The sequence below is a fragment of the Cajanus cajan genome, chromosome 2 (assembly GCF_000230855.2).
Source record: "Cajanus cajan strain Asha chromosome 2, NIPB_CcT2T_4, whole genome shotgun sequence".
Taxonomy (NCBI): domain Eukaryota; kingdom Viridiplantae; phylum Streptophyta; class Magnoliopsida; order Fabales; family Fabaceae; genus Cajanus; species Cajanus cajan.
The window spans coordinates 31,314,077-31,320,076 of NC_138518.1; positions in this window are offsets into that span (position 1 = coordinate 31,314,077).

Sequence of the window (6,000 nt, forward strand, 5' to 3'; positions counted from 1 at the left end):
CCCGTCTTTTTTGCATTCATTTTATTTTTATTACTCTATGTCCCTCTCTAATCATTTTTCATACATTTCCATTCTTCTATTTTATTTTTTTTATTTCTTGATTTTTTTTCTTTTCAGTAAAACACTCATTGACTCATCTTTATTAATTTTAAACCTTAATTCTTTTACCTCATGTTCAATGTTGGATAGAAGATTGTGAATTTTTTTAAAAACATGGTTTCTAAAAGTATGATCTGTTGATTTTATAGTGAATTATTGATTATAAATAATATGTTTTTATCACTACAATTATGAAATTGTGCTTTTAGGTTTTTAAAATATACTTCCAAAAACGACTTTTCAAAAGAGTAAAAATATTTCTTTTGTAGAGAGTTGTTTTTATAAGTATATTTTTTATCTTCTAGTTTAGGAGTCAATCTAAAAACATTCATGATAAAAAAGTATTTATAGATATATAAAGAAAAAAATAATAAGGATGCTTATTATTTATTTATTAATGTAGATGTATTATAAAAAAATTAAATACTAACCACAAAATATATGTTTTATTGATGAAAAAATGGGTTTAATATAGATTTTTCTTATTATCGGTAAAGTGAAAGGATTGTTCTTCATGACTTTTACACTGGGCATGGAATGGTTCACGTTGGCTGTGAGAGCTCTAGGGGGTTCCTTGGTGCATTTTTGTTGGAAGTGAAAGTGATCATGCTAGGTGAGTTCCTTCTAGAGAACAACGTGTGCTCTCTGCCTAGATTGTATCGAGCATAGGGTACCCCATGCTAGGCATCACCTTACTTATGCTTAATTGTTGGTTTACTTATATGTTGTTGTATTTTGGTATGCTTAATCATGTTGGATGATCTATGTTATTTAACTAAGTATTATATACTAATGTATGATTAGATTTTATTGAATTGATGGTGATTATAATCTTATGGTTACCTTGGTGATTGTTTCTTGAAATATATGATGAGTATGATGTGTTATGTGTGGACCATGTGATGGTCATGCGATGTGAAGTCTAAGCCAAGGCTTAACTGGAATAAAGTCTGGGCATGATTGTCTAGCCGTGATATGACTTATTTGAAGTTAGCGGAAAAACACATAGAAGGGGGGTTGAATATGTGTGTGTGTGTGTACGAAGGAATTTTGAAAATGTTTTCGCAAGATTAATGTTCTTCGTCCAATGCACTTTTAGACGACAGACTGTTATGCAGAATTTGTTTAACATAAGGTCAATGCGTCTGAAGGGTTTATCGTCTGCTAAGGAAAATGTTTCATAATGATAATTATTAAAGTTCTTACATTTTCCTTTTCAAGATAGTTTCGTTTTAGAGACAAGCAGTAGATAAAGCTTTTCAGTGTAATATATCTATTAAACGTAATTGCATCTTCGTCTGAAAAATGATTTTAACGATATGTAAATATTGGACGAAGACTTTCACAAAGATTTACTTAATACAAATGATTTGTTTCTAGTTAAACAAGAAAAGTAATGCAATCATTTTATACTGGTTCGCTCAACTGAGCTACGTCCAGTCTCCTTTAATTGAAGGGTTCCACTAGATATCAAAATGAAGAACATTGAGCATTATTGTCCACTCCTAGACCTGAGTATTCTCGACCACTCCTGGTCTTGAGTATTCTCGACCACTCATGGCCCGCCAGCTTCACTCACCAGCGCTAGTATTCTTAAACCACTTCTGGTTCTCCAAGTATTCTCGACCACTCCTGGCCCGCCAGCTTCACTCACCAGGGCTAGTATTCTTAAACCACTTCTGGTTCTCCAAGTATTCTCGACCACTCATGGTCCGTCGGCTTCACTCACCAACGCTAGTATTCTTAAACCACTTCTGGTTCTCCAAGTATTCTCGACCACTCCTGACCCGTCGGCTTCACTCACCAACGCTAGTATTCTTAAACCACTTATGGTTCTCCAAGTATTCTCGACCACTCCTGGCCTGTCGGCTTCACTCACCAACGCTAGTATTTTCTTATCAGCCACTTCTAGCTAGTAGTGAGTATTCTTTGACAAGCCCCTCTGGGCTTTACAAGTATTCTTTCCCTAGCCTTTTCAAGCTTTACAAGTATTGGCTAGACAGGTTTGGTTTGAGTGTATGGGTTACTCTCACAGAGAGGATACATATATGATCTACACTCTCTAAGGTCTCACTACCTTAGTCCTATAGAGACTTGTGTTTGAGTGTTTGGGTTATTCTCATGGAGAGGATATATAGGTTTACAACACTCACTATGGTTGGTCCACATTTGACATTCCAAAACCTTAGTCTATAGAGATACAAATACAATATTACATTGTACATATGCCTATCACCGCTCATCTCTAGACTCTTTGTCTTGTGGGCTTGATATCACATTCCTTAATCACAACCCTAGGGCAAAGCCTATGATTATTCCTTTATTGCTTCTTGCCAACCTTTTCCGGTTTGATGTTATTGCATACTTATAGGCTTGTAAAGTTTTCTCGTTGCATATGTCCGTTGAAGCTAATATAGTCATTCATGACTGGTTTGATCCTTTCATTTAATGCATTTGGTCTTGCATTAAATGTTGCTTCCTATTCTTAGACATGGCGTGTATTCTTTTTTGTCATGTTGGTAGCAGTGTTTGACTTTATCTGAGACCTAGAAATTATTTGTCTTTTTCTGGTCATGCAACAATATAGTTGTTGTCCTTTTCTGAAAAAGTAATGCACTTTTTCTGACACATGCATGCTTTGCTTTTACGTGCTTCTCTTCTTCTTCTTTTCTTCTTCTATTACGTTGAGAACACTTTTGTGATCGTAGGTAATACTTTGAGTAATCTTTTGAGACTGGATAAGTGCTTGCACAGTAGTCTTTGTCTGCGTCTCACGTGTTGTTCTCCATTTGAGTATTTGTTGTTAATGCTTTGGCCTCTTATATGGTCTGGTCAGCATTACAGGCAGACTTGTCTTCGTCTAGAGTATCTTTTAGTCTGTGCTGCTCTTAGTCTTGATGCACGATTGACTTTCTTCTGACCTTAGACATATGCCTCGTCTGATCTATTCTTTTAGAGCAGTTGCACTTGACACAACTTTGTCTGGATATTTTGTGATTATCTGGCGCATATTTGTGTTCCAACTATTCATCTCTTGACGCTCAGTTTCCTATGTCACTTTCTTCATCTGTCTCGACTTGTCTGGTACGTGTCTTGCCTTGACTATTCTTCATAGGTTTTGTCTGATACTACAGTGTCTCATTCTGGTGGTAGTCCTCTTTCATCCGTGAGCAGACTTCATTTTTATGCTTAACTAGCCATCATCTGATTCTTTTATCTAGGTTGCACAATCTTCATGGATTGATGCATTTAATGTCTTTGATCTTGCATTAAATGTTTTCTTGCTGAATTTGTGCTTCACGAGATCTTTTGTACCATATGTTTACTTTTATGACTGACATTAAGATATCTCTGTACTTTCTTGATATTGCAGCGATGGAGGTGTTGTCCTTTGTTCACTGGTTATCCTTTGCTGATTGGTAGGTGTACTTGCTCTGACACACGCAATTTTGATTTGTGGATAAGCGCTCGCCCATTTTTTATCTTTCTTCTTCTATTTTGATGTCTTCATGTGTTCTTCTAAGAGTATGTATGCTAGGTCGTTCATCTCGTTGTGTCTTTAGACGCAATCCCTTTTTCTTGATCTTCGTCTGTGTATTCGAGTCTCCGTATGGTGTGTTTTAACTTAGTTTTGTCCATCATCTTGATTGTTCATGTCCTTTTCCTTTACTTCTTTTATGTCTGTACTTGCGACTATCTTCGTCTGATGTGTTCCTTACGTTTGCTCAGTCTTTATCCAGTTCTTGGCTCGTGTCTCTTGGTCCTGGTATGGATGCATATCAACTTGCCTATACTTATATCTGAAACACTAACACACTTATTAGAAATAACGATACATATTATATTTGTCATATTCAAAACCTTGCTAGGAATTACTTTCATCTTCGTCTGACTTAACATTATTGTGATGTGTAACATGAACTTGTGATAATGAACATATGTTGTATGAATATGCATCGGGTCTTGTGTGACATACATCATTTGCATAAATTATTTTGTGACGGATATGATATGAAATACGTTGCAAATGAAGGTACCCTAATGGAAATCTACTTCCTAAGTATCCCTTGAAAGAGATAAATTCAAGAAGGGTGAAGGTTAGGGTCTGTGATGGAGGACCATCCTTGAAGGCCATAGGACTTTTGACAAGGTTTATGATTAGAAGGCTAAAAGAAGCTACTAGAAAGGATGTGCTTCTTAAACCTGTGCCTATCATGAGCATAGAGTATGTGTTCTCCTCCTAGTTGCTTAGTCTTCTATTGTATATACTTTGTATAATTTTTTTTCATTCCTTTGTATATAGTAGTTAAATGTATAAATTGTTCTTACCCTTGTATTTAGGGGTGTATGTTTTCTTGTTTGGAGGTCATGCCTTTAGGATTTAGAGGCATGTTCCTTATTGAAATGTATTCCTTTTGACCTCGTATTCATGGTCACCATTTTTAGTTTTTTTATAGTTTAGTTGTTGGAGTGGAAATAGTCATTCTAGTGATGTGGCAATATCCATTATAGATGGTGTGGAAGTAGTAAAGGTGTGGAAATAGCCAAAAGTGATATTGGGCTTGTTTTTCTTCTCTTGGCCTAAGGAATTGATTTAACTTGATTTAACCTTCATTTGGTTAACCAAAGCAAATAAATTCCTTGGCTTTTGGTTCGGCCAAGACTAGCCAAGGATAACTTGGTCGCCCACCTTAGTTAGCTTCCACTCTTGGAACTACTTCTCTAACCACCTAGAGACAAAAGGACACTTAAAACTTGCTTATTGACTATTCTAGATCTAGTTGTCTCCTATATGTCTGAAACATGTCTCCTAGAGCTTGTTTGTGATTGGTGGAACTAGATCTAAGTATCTCCTTGTCTCCTAGATGTTTAGCTTCCTCTCCAAGCTACCTAAACTCTATATATAGGTGCTTGGAACTATTTTTACTCAACTTTGAGCATTATATTGAGACTTGGCCAAAATTCTTCTTCAATTATCCCACTCAAAGCTTGTTTATTGTCGCCACCGGCCCGAAACGGGCTTTCGGCATTCGCGAAGGATGGTTGGACTCTTTTATTTGTTTTAAAATATGGATTGCTAGAATGACTTATTCTCAAACTGAGACCTTGTCAAACGAGCAATTTTATTAAAAGGCTCACCAATCCATGTTAATCCCAAGCGGGACCCTCCATGGATTAGCGGTTTTCATAATAAGGAAGGGTTCATGGAGTCGCCACCAATGTTTTACTCAAAACATTGGAAAAAGAAGTTTAAGGCAATCGATTCAAAAAATCGACTTCGGCCATTACAACCAGAGTCGGGTAAGGGAGTCGGTTACGTGTGGGGAAGGTGTTAGCACCCCACAACGCCCCTTTCGGGTTCCCTATGACAGATTATTTCTAAAAATAATAGTGCAAAATTACTAAATTACCCCTATTTATTCTAAGCAATTATAAATTAACTATCTACATGATGACAGTTTAATATGCACACAGAAAGCAGTAAAAGAAGGGATTTTTAGAAAAGAAACCTCTTGAAGCGTGCTTTTTATATATCAAGTAAAACTGGGAAGCTTTTTGGCGTTCCCTCGCTCTACAAGCCCGCTCACTCCTTCCTAAAAATAATTTTTGACTATGGAAATCCGGAGGATTTCCCTTCGACTAAGTTCGAATCTCCAAGCTAAATGCTCGGAATTCCAGAACTTCGTCGGATCGACTCCCAGAGAGATTTCTAGGGCAGAACACTGCTCAAAAACCCCAGAATACTCAAGGAGGGAGTCAAAACTGTGTGTAAAAGTGTCCAATGACGTCAAATTGACGTCATATTTATAGAAATGAGGCGCAGTACGGCCCCTGGGGTCAATACGGGCGTATTGAAGTTTTTGAACTTCAATACGGCCGTATTGAATTCAGTACGGTCGT